The 19,199-nt window shown below is 37.9% G+C and overlaps 1 pseudogene; it reads right to left on the bottom strand.

Moving 5' to 3' along the window:
• Positions 1-106: 106 nt before the first annotated feature.
• Positions 107-17,370, bottom strand: LOC125278728 (annotated as a pseudogene).
• Between the last annotated feature and the right edge of the window lie 1,829 nt (positions 17,371-19,199).

Below are 19,199 nucleotides of genomic sequence, written 5' to 3' on the forward strand. Positions count from 1 at the left end.
GTTGAGTATATATTTTTTGATCAATTTTTATTTATTTAGGTTGAGTCATACATTTTAAAGGCCAGTTATGATTCAGTAGATCCAGCTCAGTAATGAAGGGCAGGATTCATCCTGCATTCATGACGTCATTAGAGCCTGCTTTAGTCCACTCTTCTTTTAAATTGACTTTTTTTGGTTCTGTAAGAGAGAAATCAGTATAATAGGAGTTGGATGCATTTATATTTGATAATGGTACAGTTGTCAGGTGTGGAAGAAGAAAACTGAGTTGTGCATATGGACACTCACAACCATCAGTCCTCTCCGGCTCAATATCCCTGTCTCTCTTTCCATCTGTCGTCTTCTCCTTCACACGTAGAACAGTGCACTCGCAACAAGACCAAGGAACATTACAGCTCCCACAAAAACATTTACTGTCACTGTTGCTGTAGAGCTTTCAACGGGGTCCTCAATCTCTAACCGCAGTTCTCTGCATCCCGGTCTCCAAAACTCTCTTGACTGAGGCTCCAAAAGTCCAGTCACATCTATTGATAAAGTTAAACATTCATACTTAAAGGGTTGGTTCACCCAAAAATGAAAATTCTGTCATTTATTACTCACCCTCATGTCGTTCCACACCCGTAAGACCTTCATTAATCTTCGGAATACAAATTAAGATATTTTAGTTTAAATCCGATGGCTCCGTGAGGCCTCCATAGGGAGCAATGTCACTTCCTCTGTCAAGATCCATTAATGTACTAAAAACATATTTAAATCAGTTCATGTGAGTACAGTGGTTCAATATTAATATTATAAAGCGACGAGAATATTTTTGGTGTGGCAAAAAAACAAAATAACGACTTATTTAGTGATGGCCGATTTCAAAACACTGCTTCAGAAAGCATCGGAGCACAGATGAATCAGTGTGTCGAATCATGAATCGGATCGCGTGTCAAACCGCTAAACTGCAGAAATCACGTGACTTTGGCGCTCCGAACTGCAGATTCAACACACTGATTCACAATGCTCTGAAGCTTCCTGAAGCAGTGTTTTGAAATCGGCCATCACTATATAAGTCGTTATTTTGTTTTTTTGCCGCACCAAAAGTATTCTCGTCGCTTTATAATATTATTAATATTGAACCACTGTACTCACATGAACTGATTTAAATATGTTTTTAGAACCTTTATGGATCTTGAGAGAGGAAATGTCATTGCTCCCTATGAAGGCCTCACGAAGCTATCGGATTTCAACTAAAATATCTTAATTTGTGTTCTGAAGATTTAACAAAGGTCTTACGGGAGTGAAACGACATGAGGGTAAGTAATAAATGACAGAATTTTCATTTTTGGGTGAACTAACCCTTTAAGTCTACTTATGTCATATATCATAGGAATCTCACAGGAATAGAATAAAAACTTGCTGCTCAGAAACCTTCAATGCAGAGGAGGAAGATGACATCATCTCCTTTAATGAAGCTTCGGCTCTTCAGACGATCATGTGTGATGTATCTACTGGTACCATAACCGGGTCCCCGGTAATATCGACTGCCATCTTTGTCAGTGACTAGACGGCCTACTTTCCGTGGGTCATCCCAGAAATACTCCACATTACCCATGGCTGCGCAAAGAGAGAACATGCGATTTATCAAACACCTTTTCTTGTCATTTATCTCTAAGGCTACATCTACATTAATTTGGATGTTGTGAATCATTTTCTTTACATTGTGGCCTTCTGTTTTTCATTTATCTCTGAAGATGCTTTCCCAACTGGATAAATCTGAAAACGTTTTCACATTTTAGTCTGAACTGAAAATGGACGTATTCAAAAATGACGACGCATGTTTAGTCATGTGATGCATTTTGTAACCATAGATATCTATGATTATACTGCCATTGTTGTGCCTGTTACACCTGAACACATGAGTGGAATAGACTCCCAGTAGAGCTGAAAAAATTAAAACATTTAACAGGAAATTGTGGTTTCTTGAAAAAGCTGAAAACATGGTTATTGACCCTTCAAAATTGTGATCATTTATAGTGACTTATGGATATGGTATGGTAGTCTGTATTTTGTTTTAATATTCTTAGTTTTTTTTTTTTTCTGCTCTCATATTTTCTTTTTGTTCTTAAATTGGTGTATTAATATTTTTTGTTTATATTTTTTCTTCCTGTCCTTAACATCAACCTGCCAAAAGGGACTACGGATGAAAATTAGCCAGTGTTGGCTAAATCTGGTGCATTACATATTGTATGTATTATTAATGTGCATTGTTTCTGATTAAATAAATCAATAAATCAAATGCTATTCATTTTCATAGTTTTATTAAAATAAATGTTAATTTACAGTCTTCAAATTACATTCATGCAAAGATGACAGAATATTGCTGTCCTGCAGCAGAACATACATGAAATGGCAATCATAATTTTGTGTGTATATATATATATATATATATATATAAAATATTATTGTTTTTTTTTTTTTTTTTTTTTTTTGTGCAACCTGGATGCACCAGTAAGTGGAGTGGTGAGATACTGTGCCCTGGCCAAAAAAATAAATACATTTTGGTTTTGAATAGGCAAATACTTGAGTCTATGTTTGGATCATTATTGCAGTGATTATTATATTGTCTAGCATGTTATATGTTTGGGCAACAGTTTCTTCTAACCCTAATTGGAGGTTGTAGCTTTTCTTTTCTTAAACAACCATGTAGGAAGACACATCATGGCCATTATTCCAGGATGACAATGTAAGGATTCATCAGGCTCAAATTGTGAAAGAATGGTTGGAGAGGGAGCATGAAGAATAATTTTCACACATGAATTGTCACCTCTGAGTCCAGACCTTAAAGGGTTTGTTCACCCAAAAATGAAAGTCTTCTGGTCATGTGCTGGAGGAGACTTTCACAGCTCAGTGCCGTTCACACCTCGTAAGACCATTGTCAATACAAGATCTTCGGACCAAAAATTAAGATGCACCTCTTGATGGAAATCCGATTAGCTCCGTGATGCCTTATTTAGCCATCAAGAGGTGCGTCAGTTTCCTTGGTCAAGATCATAAAGGTACTAAAAACATTTAAATCAGTTCATGTGAGACAGTGGTTCTTTTCAATCTTCAAGCGACTCCCAACCATTCTTGGTCACAATTTGAGCCAAAATGATGAATCTAGACTTTGTATGGCCGATTTCAAAACACTGCTTCAGGAAGCTTCGGTGCATTATGACCTTCCTACATGTGTTCGAATTAATGAATTCGGATCAAACCGCTACACACACTCCTGAAATCACGTGACTATGGCGCTTTAAACCGAACTGTTCTCAACACACTGATACAGTAACATGCTAGAATCTTCATGAATCACTGCTACAATGATCAAGTCTCTTAAGTATTTGCCTATTTAATTTTTTTGGCCCACCAAAACTATTCTCGTTGCTTTATAATATTATATTGAACCACTGTACTCACATAAACTGTTTTTAGTGCATTAATGGATCTTGAGAGAGGAAATGTCATTGCTGGCTATGCAGGCCTCACTGAGCCATTGGATTTCAACTAAAATATCTTAATTTGAGTTCCGAAGATGAACGAAGGTCTTGCGGGTGTAAAATGGCACGAGGGTGAGTAATTAATGACAGTGAGATTTTATGATTTCCGTATGAGCAGTAAGATGATTTAAGTGCTACCCGACATTTCAGTGTGGACAAGAATCTTGGAAAATTCTTGTGGATAGAGAGCATTTTGAAATGAATACAATCATTTTCAAACATATTCAAATTAATGTAGACGTATCCTAAATAATCTAGAATGTGTATCTGTACTTGGCATATATGCATTAATGGCTCATAAAAATGCCTAATATCTGCTGATTTCATGCCTCCCCAACTCTGTTTATATCTTACAGTTAGTGAAGATCTCGTTTGGATCAGTAGTGATCATCATCACGTTGTTCATGCGGTGTTGGATGTCTGGATTCTGGTCCATCAGCTCCATGGATGCCTGTCGCCATGGACACGGCCATTGGAGATTATCATCATAAGGTCCAGAGGTCAAGTGGAGGTAGACTGCCATTTTATCTAGGCTACCTGTAAAGCCATTAATGTACAAACTCATCTGAAATTAGTAACCATCTGGGGATCGGAAGCGGGGGCTGTAGGTTGCGGTGCCAACAGCAGTTGTAGCAAGAAGACTGGTAAAATCACGAATACGCCAAGTGTACTGAGGACACTGGGTCTCCGAGAGGTTGATGTCATCCAGAGACAGGCCACCCTTTGATGTGTCTCTTCCTTTAACTCCTTCAAACACCACTCTGAATTTATCAGAGACATCCAGCGTCACATGGTGTAGTTCCCAGGAGTCTTTAAGCCCACCTAAACAGTACAAATATGCATTACCCATAGCTTAACAATTTATCCTTAAGGTGTGGTCACTAAATTTTGCAGAAGTTACATTCACACCAAGCACCTTTGTGTTGGTCAGGGCGTCAAGTTCATGTAACCAACTGGAACATGAGCAAAACATTTGTGGGAAACATTTTTGCCCCCATATGAGACTCCGAAACGTGTGGATCCCTATTGGAATGACTTGGGCTGCGTTTCTCAAAAGCATAGTGAGCAAAGTTGATTGTAGAGACCATTGATGGCATGGTTTTATGATCTACTTAGGCTTACTAAGCTTTTGGGAAGCACACCCTAGATTTTCCCACAACTTTAAGGTGTGGACATGTTAGTCAAATTTAAAGGGTTAGTTCACCCAAAAAATTCTGTCATTTATTACTTGCCCTCATGCCGTTCCACACCCGTAAGACCTTCGTTAATCTTCAGAACACAAATTAAGATATTTTTGTTGAAATCTGATGGCTCAATGAGGCCTTCATAGGGAGCAATGACATTTCCTCTCTCAAGATCCATAAAGGTACTAAAAACACATCTAAATCAGTTCATGTGAGTACAGTAGTTGAAAATTAATATTATGAAGCGACGAGAATATATTTGGAGCGCCAAAAAAAAAAAAGTTATTTAAACAACTTATTTAGTGATGGCCAATTTCAAAACACTGCCTCAGGAAGCATCGGAGCATAATGAATTAGTGTATCAAATCTGCTTTTCGGAGCACCAAAGTCGTGATTTCAGCCATTGGCAGTTTGACACGCGATCTGAATTGTAATTCGATACACTGATTCATTTGTGCTCCGATGCTTCCTGAAGCAGTGTTTTGAAATCAGCCATCACTAAATAAGTCGTTATTTTGTTTGTTTTTTGGCGCACCAAAAATATTCTCGTCGCTTTATAATATTAATATTGAACCACTGTACTCACATGAACTGATTTAAATGTTTTTAGTACCTTTTATGGATCTTGAGAGAGGAAATGTCATTGCTCCCTATGGAGGCCTCACTGAGCCATCGGATTTCAACTAAAATATCTCAATTTGTGTTCCGAAGATTAACGAAGGTCTTATGGGTGTAGAACGACATGAGGGTGAGTAATAAATGACAAAATTTTCATTTTTGGGTGAACTAACTCTTTAAAAATGTTTACTGTCAATAGTGAGAGATGATAAAGAAGCTCACGCAGAAGTCACTTTCAAACCAAGCAGCTTTCTGTTGGTCAAGGCGATGAATTCACGTGATCAACTTTAACACAACTGAAATCTGCATGGGGAACTTTTTCATTTGAAAATCCCAATTGCACAGATTCCTATTGGAATGACTGCATTTCATCTGTGAAATTTTGCTGAGCAATGGTTCATGTGACCACACCTTTAACATTAAATACAATTCTTTATTTGGTGTTTTGAATATTTTGATTTATTTACCGCTGATCTCATGAATGAATCTCAGGTCTCCTTTGGGGTTTTCAGCGGTGTATTCACGCACCCAGATGTTTAGCTGGTCATCAGCGCCCCCACTGCTGTAATAATAGAACTGCAGGCATTGGGAGCGTCTTTTGGGGTAAAAGAGGCGACTTTCCAGGTAAGCCTTGTCTCCTTGGGTACCTGTGGCTGTGCTGAAATGCATGAAGAGCCCAACCCCTGTAAAAGTATAAACATTATTAGATAATAGACTACTAAGCCAGTCTTACTTTCTCACACCTCTTTGAACCTTATGGGGTGGTATCCCGTACAGAGATTAAGCTTAGTCCTAAATTAAAATGGCCTTTTAAACCAGATTAACAAAAATCTGCTTTCTCTGTCACGGTTTTAAATAGTCCAAGACTTAGTCTAGTCCAGAGTTTAAGATGATTTCATGTAGGAAGACTAGAGCTACTCCAGGATTAAATTGAGGCTTAAACTAAACCTACCAGGAAGCAAGAGGTCCAGCTGGCACGCTGGATTAAGAACTTCAGGCATACAACATGAGGGTAGTACAACATCCAGGGTCAGGCCATGCAAACGCAGACACTCTTTCTCGTCGACCATGCTTAGCGTCCAGTGTCTGTACTTTGAGAAAAGGGAAGCCAGGGACAGAGAGCTGGAGAACCCAGATGCCCGTGGTGCTTCTGTGGTTTGTAAGCATGGCAATACCATGAGGACAGTGTGAGTAGAGGACTGGAGATGGCTGCAAGAGGAAGATGTGGACCTGCAGCCAGTAATCCAGTGGGTCCAAACTCAGCAACGACCTCTGTGGGAGGAAGTGGCCATTCTCTTTCTCACAAAAAACTTAGGGGCCAAATTCAAAGACCTGCGTCTGCGAGACTGGGTGTTAGAGAGGGAGTGGAAGACCCTGTTACTGGGGAGAGGAGGTGGCGCAGAGGTCGCTGTGGGAGGAGGTTATCAGGGCTGCCCATGAGACAGAAGTGTCTGGACACTTTGGGGTTTTAAAAACACTCAAACATGTCAAGAGTTTTTTCTGGGGGTTTGTGAGGAGAGATGTGGATGATTTTTGTTGGCAGTGTGATGGTTGCACTGCCCGCAATGGCCCACCTGGCCAGTCCCTCGCTCCCCTGCAACAGTTCCCTGTTGGGAGTCCAATGGAGAGAGCGAGGGTGGATGTAATGGGCCCTTTCCATGTTTGGAGAGGGGTAACAGGTTTGTGCCGACAGCTATAGATTATTTCACTAAATGGCCAGAAGCTTACGCACTGCCTGACCAAGAAGCCGAGACAGTGGTGAACACATTGGTGGGTGGCATTTTCATGTGGTTTGGGGGGGGGTCGCAGAATCCATTCACATGACCAAGTGCCGGATTTTGAGTCGTGTCTTCTCAGTGATGTGCAAAAAATTAGGGATCCACAAAACAAGGAATTCACACTTGCCATTTATCCTAATTGTGTGCTGATCCGCCTTGCAAGACTCAACCTTTGGGAGGTCACCTGAAGCACCTGATGTGCCACCGGGCCCTGAGTATGCTAGAAAGCATCAGGACTCATTGGAAGCCGCTCGTAATTTTGCAAGGAAGCAGTTGTTAAAAGCGGGGACCTGGCAGAAGAGAAGTTTCAACCTGAAGGCAAAACCGTGGCATTTCACAGCAGGAGAGCTGGTGTGGGTGTACAGCCCTCAGAGAAAGAAGGGCAGGTGCCCTAAACTTGACTCCCAGTATGTTAGGCCGTGCAGTGTTCTGGAGAAAATTAGAGAAATTGTTTACCAAGTTCAGTTGCCTCCGAGGGGTAGGAAGGTGGTCGTGCACAGAGACAGATTGGCACCTTATTAAGGAAGTGCCGCCACAGCCCCAGCACCGGCCTCCTCTACAGTCGTGCCTAACCCGGAGGGCAGGCCAGGACCCCTGTCGAGCACTTTCAGTACTCTGGCAGTCCCATGTGCAGCCACACCAGTTCTTGAGCTGCAAACCTTGCATTCGAATAGCCGTGCTTCAGTTACACAAGAAGGCCAGCTGCGGCCTCTGCAGGAGGCCAAGGTGGTTCAGGAACTTTTTTCGTTCCCTCAAGTCGAGGAACTTTGTAAAGGAGTATAGCAAGTCTAAAGAGTGTTATGTCTAAGAATTTTATGTAGTAATTCCTTACATTTATATAGGCTTTTCTGGGCACTCAAATCGTTCATATTGAAGGGACTTCAACCACCACCAATGTGCAGCATCCACCGTTGCGACGGCCCATATTGCGCCAGAACGCCCACCACACACCAGCTTAGGTGGAGAGGAGACAGAGTGAGAAACAGTGTATGGGGATGATTAGGAGGCCATGTAAAGCCAATGGGAAGTTTGGCATGTCGGGGTTATTTTTATGACCACAGAGAGCAACCTCGGTTTAACATCTATCCGAAGACGGTGCTTTTTGACAGTTTCCCCATATGTTAATTCTATTCCGGTGTGATCTAAGTGCATGTATGTTGTTTTCCTATTATGAGTTCTGCTTGTGTGGGGCTTTAAGCAGTGGGGTCTCCCTAAAATCCAAGATATGGGGCAAAAATTATGTTAAGCTATATCTATATCTGCAAAAATGAAGATTTGTCATATATCACACGAGTGATGTTTTTCTGTCCAGAATAGCATTAGTGCAAATGTGATACTGATTTTATACAACAGTTAAATAAATAAGAAGTTAATATTGAGTTACTGTTGACACAATATTGTCTGTTTTGCTCAATTTGCCAATGAAAATATATAGACAAATCAGAACTGTTCATCTCCAAGCAATGCACAGTGGCATTTCATTTCTGAATCTACGTATTAAACGAATTGGGTGAACCATGTTCAACCTCCAGTCTGTCAGCAGACTCGTCACCGCTTTGGATAAGGCTGATGACTGTTGTGTCATCTGCAAATTTCAGGAGCTTGACAGGGGTCTTTTGCCATGCAGTCGTTGCATGTTCTCCAAAGATTGCTGGTTCACAAATATTCCTATTTGCAGGTCTCCGCCAGTCGTAAACCTCTCTCTTCAGGCATTAGCAGTAGTCTTTTTGTGGTTTATTTTTATATTCTTCCATATGTATTGAATAACTAATGTCCACTCACAGATGTTCACAAAACAGTAGGGTAATAAATATTTTCTTTAAGAGTTTTCTCTTGTTCAGTAAAGATTTTTTTGATTGCAATCTTTTTTTCTGCTGCCATTTTTTTTTTCTCTAGGATTTGCTTCTCAGCTTCATATAATTTTAAGCTTTTCTTGGTTCATTTCATGTTTTATAGGCAACCTCAGTCATGCTAATTCAGATTAAGCACAGTTGGTTTTAAATTCATCCTGTTTATTTTAGTTCAGGACTCCATAGTCCAGGTGTTAGTAATCTGTACATGTTTCAGAAAGCCACTTTTAAGACACATTTTAAGCCATAAGACCTATTCCTGTCTTAATTTAAACCCTGTCGGGAAACCACCCCTTAAATGTGAGATCATTTTGCACGTCATAAATTATTTCTTTAAATAAATTAATAAATCAAATCAAACTTCCTAATGCCTCCCCCCAATCTCATTTGTGGAACAAGTTGTCATATAACGAATCTTCATTTTTGTGGATAATGTAGTGTGGTGTGAGTGGATATTCAGCGTTTTTTTCATAAAGGTGATCTGCAGGATGCTCTGTTAGCAGCTCTTGCATTATGTCAGGAAGAGGACCATTTACATTCAAATGTTATACAAAATAAATATATATATATATATATATATATATATATATATATATATATATATATATATATTAAATTAGATATAAATCAGCCATTCATGCTTAATTGGCCATTTTCATATGAAGTGTTCAAAATGAAGTGCCTACAATTGTTGAATCATACCCAAGCAGATATGTGTTTTAAAGCAGTGGGTGAGTAATTCACTTCTTGATTTCATTAATAAAAGCCTACTTTGAGATTCTGTTGACAAACCTGTTTATTGCTAGCACAGCAAAATATATGTAGCGCAAGTAATTTGCGGGCAATGTATCTGTATAAGAATGATATTTCCTTATAGTGTCAGTAAAATGTTTGTCATGAAGACCAAAGTGCCACCTTAATCATAAAGGGTTATCAGTTCAGGATTATGCACTATGAATTATTCAACTTTTTTCACAGCAGTGACCAGTGAACAGACAACATTTAACAACATTTGATAAATACATTTTTCCACATGATACACCCAAGAGAATCTTTGGACTAACTAAATATGATGTGATAAGACTGTGATGATGCATTTCTGTGATAGTTAACATCAGAAATATAAAGAAATCTTACAATAATTTACAATCTTAAAGCTACGTAAGGATAATGACAAGGAAGAGAAGAGATTGCTGAATAAAGTTATTTTTGTTTTGTTTTTGTGCACAAACAGTATTCTGCTCGCTTCATGAAATTAAGGTTGAACCACTGCAGTCACGTCGACTGTTTTAAGGATGTCTTTAGTACCTTTCTGGACCTTGAAAGTGTTGAATATATTGCTGTCTCTGGATGAGTCATATACCTCTCAGATTTCATCAAAAATATCTTAATTTTCTATTCTGAAGATGAATGAAGGTCTTACAGGTGTGGTATGATATGAGGGTTAGTAATTAATGACAGAAATTTCATTTTTGGGTGAACTAACCCTTTAACGCTATACTATGTGATAAATTACCTGACAACTGACATTTTTCTTTCTTTTTTTTCTTTTGCTACAGTATGTGGAAGTTATTCACATGCAACCTCAGCTAACATTCCCATTAAGTTATTATTTTAAAATGTTTTTGAACAAAAAATGTGAGTGTCAAGGCAACATTCCTTTTTTTTCTTTTTTCTTTTTGCAATCATTATGGGAATGTAACTTGAATGTTCTCTGAAACTAGTAACATTTAAAAAATGTTAGACGAACAACCTACTACTTCTGGTGAAATGCGCATTTGTGATGAACAAACCAAATGTAGTGCTTACTAGACACTATGTGATTTTGGACGTAATTAATCACAGGCAATCAGATGATATTTGAGGTTGTTATAGGGATTTTGGACCAATGAGATTTCACAATGGGCGGGGCTACCCTGCGCGATGGTGCATAAATGGAAAACTAAGTTCTGTTAGCTCACTTGCATGACGTTTCATCGGCAACAGTTATGTGGCTCCAAAAGAAAAAAAAAAAGAGCATGCAGGCAGTTGTTGGGTTGAATCCTGCTTTTGTGTTTATGGGTGTTCATATACCTTGACATTGACCCAGAGTGGTGTAGTCCGTCTTTGGACCGCCCTCTACAGTTTGTACACGAGCCCACTTGGCATTTCCACCATCTCCCTGGATCATACCACAGATATTCGGTCCCTCAAAGTGGCAAGAGTCCAGAAAAGTTGAGGTTCTAGCTGGAAGAATTTTGAAAGATGCTTTAGGAAATGTTTTATCTGAGCAAGCAGTTTATCAGTCAGGCTAATTTCAATATATTTATAAAAAAATAATGGAGGATTATTCAACCAGTCAAGGTCAACTGGTCTCCCACATAAAGTGTGTTATAAAGTGTAATCATAAACTTACTACAGTTGTATAGCCTGTTTAGCTTGAGCAGGTCACTGTCACTAAACTCCATGCTTTGACCAATCACATCCAAGAATTCTGGTATCTTGGTAACGATGGTTGGCTTGTTGCCTTTGTTGAAGGCCATCTTACCGTAGTGCATGAGCGAAACATAATCATAAGGCACACCGAGAGAGCTTGAAACTGTTTCATCATTTAAATCGAAGATTCGCTCTTTACCTATGTGAGAAACAAACCAGGAAATAGATTAATGTAATAATAGAATATAGTAAAGAGATTGGCAAGACAGAATATCACTAAAAAGAGATGGCACGAATTGATATGTTTATGAATTCAGTTATTACCCTCTTCAATCTGGTCCCACACTATGGTGACGTAGTCGTCTCTGTCAGATCTGGACTGCTCGTGCCAGAAACCCAACGCATGCAGAAACTCATGCTCCACTATTCCTAAATGGTCACAGTTTTCACCAATTGACAACTCCTGTTTTCCCATCTGTCGGTTCCCCACCATTGAGTAACATCTGGAACAGAGAAAAATCCTGAATTTCGTGCTACTGTCACTGTGAAGAAAAAGTTCTTCATTCTGTTGCAGCTTGCACATGGTTGAATAGTTATGAAATGCTAATATGTTAATGCTAAAATGTTCTCTTATCTAAGCCCAAGCAAGAATATTATTTCAACATATTATTTCAGATATTTTTGCTCTTCCAACATTTCATTAAAGGGGACTGTGGCTTTTTTTAACAGAAATAAACAGAAACCCCCCAAAACAGAAAATAAAGTGTCCAAATAAACAGGGGACCTGGTGTGCTCGTTGTGCCGGGGAAATGTGAAGGAAGGGTAGTGAGCGGATAAGATGGGTCCAGGTAAGGGGCGGGGTCCGGCGGCCGCACCCGCTTCTCTCTCTTCGGTCCAAGACGCGAGGGGTGGTGGCTCCGGCACAGCGGCTCGTCCTCTTTAAACCATGACAACTTAGGGGAATAGCGGCCCGGTGTACTAATCCTGTCGGTGGCGTTACGCATGCTTCTCCATTCCGGACCGCGGGTCCGGCGACTCACATCTATGGCCGTGTGGGAGTCCCTCCGAGCTCCCTTTCCTGGACCCATGAGGACACCAGCTTGCATGCACAGGGGAAAGAGACCGGTCTCCCGAGGAGAGGCACGCTCAGCATTAAACAGCGGCGGTGATGAGGCTTAATTTATCTTCAGATGTGCGTTATCACACGCCGCCAGTCCTGGATATTTCAGCGCGCCTCCTCTCTCTCACACCCACTGCAGTCGCGAAGCTGGTGAAGGGTGGCAATTTAAAAAATGGGGTGGCGCTGACAATAAGGGAAAGGCAGCCGTTACGTCACAGGACCTATAATGCTCCTTTTACAAGATGTAATATCTATAAGTCTCTGGTGTCTCCAGAATGTGTAAGTTTGAGCTCAAAATACCCCACAGATCATTTATTATAGCTTGTCAAATTTGCCTCTATTTGGGTGTGAGCAAAAACACTGCATTTATGTGTGTCCCTTTAAATGCAAATGAGCTGCTGCTCCCAGCCCCCTTTCCAGAAGAGGGCGGAGCTTTAACAGCTCAACAACAACAAAGCTGGAGAATCTCACGCAGCCAAAATGAGGATTGTCAGTAACGGTGTTCAGCCTTACATTGTTCAAACCGGAGTCGACGCTGATGGAGAGACTCTTTATGAAATTGATGTAGTTGCTGTGGAGTTGATTCAACTCTCATCCACTAGCATGTGCCGTCATGTTAACCTTTTGTGCAAATCCAGTGTCGAATTGACCCTCGTTTGTGAAGCAGTCCGGCGTAAAATGACGCTCTACTACAACAACTCTTCCTCTTCTCTAAAGCAGCCCAACATGGCCTCACTCCCTTTGTTGTGTGTTCTTGGGGGTGGGGTTTATGTAAATTTTAGGGTTAGTGATGTCACTAACTAGTAGTCAATACCAGCCGTTTGTTGTAATCCTTAAACAGAATTATTTAAAAGAAAACATCTTCTTTGCATTGAACTATGAGTGTCGTAAGTTTGCAGATGTTGTTTATGCTCAAACAGCAACATTACACACTAACTAAAGTTAAAAAAGAGAAATCATAATCAATCACCTCTTTAATTGGCATTTTAAAGTGTAGGCATCTTACTAACTATGTACCTATGCAGCTATGACAACTAACACTCATTTATTTGTAACTACATGTCAACAAGCAGTCATTACAGTATTAGTAGGCTCTCTTCTTAATATCTGCTAACACTTAACCCTAACACCTAATACCTAAAACTCTTAATAAGTTACTTAGTAGAATGTCTAAAGTGGACCATCAAAATAAAGTGTAACCATTTAATAAATTTTAATTATTACATTTTTAATATCTTTTTCTGTTTTTGTATTGAAAAGATGTGAGAGCACAATATGTTCCATCCATTAATATCAACGTGGATAGAATTATTGAGTGTAATGTGTGAAGTTTCCTCACCCGCTGCCTTTAAACACAGAAATGTAGTTTGGCTCTCCACTCCAGGGTTTGAAGTCAATACAAGTCTTGAGTCTGAATTGCTCAAATGCTTTCAGTATCACACCTTTGGCATTGATTTCTGTTGAAAATTGTGAAAGAACAAGAGAAAGAGCGACAGCGAGCGAGAGATTTTAAAAGGTTAAGTTAGAATGAGAATATCAGATAAAGATCAAAGCATTACAGTTGTGCTCAAAAGAATCTGCAAAATGTTAATTATTTTAACAAAATAAGAGAGATCATATAAAATGTATGCCATTTTTTATTTAGTACTGTCCTGAGTAAGATATTTTACATAAATGTTTACATAGTCCACAAGAAGAAAAAACAAGAAATTAAAGCTGCAAGCAGCGATGAAAGGGCCCTCGCACCCAGGCTAACCGCCACCCGAAGGCCTTAAGAAAACAGTAAACAGTGGATGACATGCAAGTGTGTAAATATAGGAAAAATATGGTCATTACAAATATGGATAAAATAAGTCATTTTGACGTGCCACACTTCCTGCTGTCAGCAGGTGGTGCTTTGACTATAACTGAATATTGGCATGTTAATGTCTTCAGGCCAGGACTCTAATAAAACGTGAAATTTGGGGCAGATCGGACATTGTATGCCCGAGTTAAAACAACTTCCTGTTTCATGGCGAAACATCGAATTTTGTCAGGCCGCCACAGACACACACTTCTTCACACTCTAGATCTTCACAATTTAACATCTCAAAAGCCAGACTGACCAAATATGATGTTGATCTGATTAAAGCTCTAGGAGGAATTTGTTAAAGTACAACTTCTAGAAATGGCAAAAACTGCAAAAATTCAAAATATCTCACTTCTTGTTGGGTTTTCAGATTTTGCACCCATGCAGGGACTTTTTTGTAGGTATTGAGCTGTTATACATGTCTACCGAATTTCATACTTAATTGAAATTTTGTAGGTGGCGCTATTGAGCCATTTTGCCACACCTAATTCTGAAACCCATATCAGACATACATTTTCACCACTTCTGATGCATGTGCAAAGTTTCATGAGTTTTCGAGCATGTTTAGGCCCTCAAAAATGTGATTTGATTTGGAGAAGAAGAAGAATTGACTGAGCAATTACAATAGGGTCCTCACACCATCAGTGCTCGGGCTCTAAAAAAACAGAATTTTTTTAAAATGACCCAGTTCAAAAGTTTTTACATACCCTTGATTGATTCTTAATACTTTGTGTCATTACCTGGATGATCCATGACTGTTTGTTTTGTAATGGCTGTTCTTGAGTCCCTTGTTTGTCCTGAGCAGTTAATGTTCTTCAGAAAAATCCACCAGGTCCCGAAAAATTCTTCGGCTCTCAATGCATAGTTTTCCTTCTGGTGCATCAGTGAACGTTTGAACCTTTTTTAATAGTTGTGTTTGAGTCCCCCAGTTGTCCTCAGTGTGAAAAGATGGATCTCAAAATCATACAGTTACTGCTGGAAAGGGTTCAAATTATGCAAAAGATGCTGGAAAACTGAAAATTATGCAGGACCTGAAGAACGTTGGGTAGTTTTACTACTCAGGAGTCAAACAGGGGACTCATGAAAAACCGTCACAAAACAAGCAAACAGCCGTAGATCATCCACCACACACAGTTTAGGAATAAAGCTGTAAACTTTTGAGCACAACTGTAAAGCATTCAATAGAAAGTATTCTATAGATTCACCTACCAAGGCTGCTGTCGAGGAAGTACGGCACAGTGGTAGGCCAGAGATACCGTTCACCCAGAATAGTGTTTCTGCCTTTTCCCTGTTAAACACAAACCAAACATGGATTTAGCTTGATTTACACATCCCTGTTGTTTCATGTGCAAGTTACCCTATAACTTGTTTACCCTTTTATTTTATTTTATTAATTTTGATGTTTGTTTATTGCTTGAAAAAATTTAAAATTATATATTTAAACATCCAAGATTTTAGTTAGAAACCTCGTAGAAAATTAATTAAAATCAAATCAAATAAAAAAACAGCTAATCTACATCCTGATGTTTAAGCACTTTCTGAATGTTAAGCATCTCCTAAAAGACTATTTTATTTTTTATGTTTGTTTATTGCTTGACAATTTACACAACTATATTTACACGTCCTAAATTTTAGTTACAACATTTTTTAGATTTTTTTTTTTATATATATATACAGGTTTCAGGTCCTATTTTGTAGCCTGTTAATAGAAAGTGTTTTATGAGAATGTGTTTTCTAAAACACTGACCTCCTCTATCAGAATGTCTCCTTCCACCAGGTTAAGTCCTGCCTCTGTTGAACAACACAGCAGTTACTGCAGAAGTGGTTTTGAAATAATGCTACAGATTAAAGATGCATATTAATGTTTCCACAAACCTTCATTTATTTCAAATATAGCCTTGTCATTTCCATTATCTACATAGATCTCCGTTTTGCCTTTAAAATAAATAAATAAATAATCCAGAGCATAGAATATAAAATCCTTTAAAAATCAAATGTGTTTTTGAGAGAATGTGATTATTGTGACTCACTCACCTGACAGTGAAGATGTTGGCTTTGAAAGAAAACATTTGAGAAAAGTGTCAAAGTGCACATTTACATCAACAAATGATTACAGTGCAAGCCTTGATCTTGTATAACCTACTATTATGAAACCAATTCATCATAAAACTCATTCAATCCTGAACAGGTTCAATACATTTGAATACAACTAAACTAGCTGTGCTCTAAAATATGATCATTTGCTTTTGCTTAGCATGCATTATTCAACATATGATCACAAAACTGAACCCCCCGACACACAAAGTACTGAATTCTGGACTCACCAAACACAGAGCCGTGGCACATATGGACAGAATGAGAAATGTATGAAGAGAAGCCATGAGATCTCTTTACTGAGCTCTTCTCTTCTAACCATCAGTGTATATGTTTATTTACCAATTTATAGAACAATAAGAGTTAGTCTGCAATGATAAGAGCCTGCAGCTGATAGGATATGATTACACTGATGGTAACCATGCAGACATAAACATAAGATATGATAAATAAGATATGATAAATTTGAGGTTTATTTGCACACCATATAACAGGGCCGTCACGAGCATGCTGTGAGGCCCTGTGCAACCTAGTGGACTCGAGGCTCCACCCGACTCATGGGTTTGTATATGGCAGGCATATGCCAGGATTGTTTTTTTTATTTGATCTCATATACACAAACACATTTTAACCACTAGTATATGTTTAATTAAAAGTAACATCTGTAATTATATAGAAAGTGATAAGTGAAAGTGAACTCGCTCTCCCGTCCCTTCAAAAATACAGCGTGCATGACATTACTGTGCAAAGATGAACATGGATGGAAAGAGGCTATGGGTGAAAGCGAAAATATAAGTAATAATGCAGAGGTGAAAAGGGTGAAAAATTTGACACTTTCTCGCAATTCTGACTTTACATCACTCAATTCTGACTTTATCACGTAATTCTGACTTTATATCACGTAATTCTGACTTTATATCACACAATTCTGACTTTATATCACACAATTCTGACTTTATATCATGTAATTCTGACTTTATCACGTAATTCTGACTTTATATCTAACAATTCTGACTTTATATCATGTAATTCTGACTTTATATCACACAATTCTGACTTTATATCACACAATTCTGATTTTATATCATGTAATTCTGACTTTATATCACACAATTCTGACTTTATATCACGTAATTCTGACTTTATAGCTCACAATTCTGACTTTATATCATGTAATTCTGACTTTATATCACGCAATTCTGACTATATCACGTAATTCTGACTTTATATCACACAATTCTGACTTTATATCACAAAATTCTGACTTTATATCATGTAATTCTGACTTTATATCTCACAATTCTGACTTTATATCACGTAATTCTGACTTTATATCTCACAATTCTGACTTTATATCACGTAATTCTGACTTTATATCACATAATTCTGACTTTATAACTCACAATTCTGACTTTATATCATGTAATTCTGACTTTATATCACATAATTCTGACTTTATATCTCACAATTCTGACTTTATATCACGTAATTCTGACTTTATATCTCACAATTCTGACTTTATATCACGTAATTCTGACTTTATATCACATAATTCTGACTTTATATCTCACAATTCTGACTTTATATCACGTAATTCTGACTTTATATCTCACAATTCTGACTTTATATCACGTAATTCTGACTTTATAGCTCACAATTCTGACTTTATATCATGTAGTTCTGACTTTATATCACGTAATTCTGACTTTATATCTCACAATTCTGACTTTATATCACGTAATTCTGACTTTATATCTCACAATTCTGACTTTATATCACGTAATTCTGACTTTATAGCTCACAATTCTGACTTTATATCACATAATTCTGACTTTATATCACACAATTCTGACTTTATATCACAAAATTCTGACTTTATATCATGTAATTCTGACTTTATATCTCACAATTCTGACTTTATATCACGTAATTCTGACTTTATATCTCACAATTCTGACTTTATATCACGTAATTCTGACTTTATATCACATAATTCTGACTTTATAACTCACAATTCTGACTTTATATCATGTAATTCTGACTTTATATCACATAATTCTGACTTTATATCTCACAATTCTGACTTTATATCACGTAATTCTGACTTTATATCTCACAATTCTGACTTTATATCACGTAATTCTGACTTTATATCACATAATTCTGACTTTATAACTCACAATTCTGACTTTATATCATGTAATTCTGACTTTATATCACATAATTCTGACTTTATATCTCACAATTCTGACTTTATATCACGTAATTCTGACTTTATATCTCACAATTCTGACTTTATATCACATAATTCTGACTTTATAACTCACAATTCTGACTTTATATCATGTAATTCTGACTTTATATCACATAATTCTGACTTTATATCACGTAATTCTGACTTTATATCTCACAATTCTGACTTTATATCACGTAATTCTGACTTTATAGCTCACAATTCTGACTTTATATCACGCAATTCTGACTTTATATCTCACAATTCTGACTTTATATCATGTAATTCTGACTTTATATCTCACAATTCTGACTTTATATCACGTAATTCTGACTTTATATCACATAATTCTGACTTTATATCTCACAATTCTGACTTTATATCACACAATTCTGACTTTAAATCACACATTTGTGACTTTATATCACGTAATTCCCACTTTATATCACACAAGTCTGACTTTATATCTCGCAATTATGACTTTATAACTCGCAATTATGACTTTATATCACATAATTCTGACTTTATAACTCGCAA

This window comes from Megalobrama amblycephala, linkage group LG11 (assembly GCF_018812025.1).
Source record: "Megalobrama amblycephala isolate DHTTF-2021 linkage group LG11, ASM1881202v1, whole genome shotgun sequence".
Taxonomy (NCBI): domain Eukaryota; kingdom Metazoa; phylum Chordata; class Actinopteri; order Cypriniformes; family Xenocyprididae; genus Megalobrama; species Megalobrama amblycephala.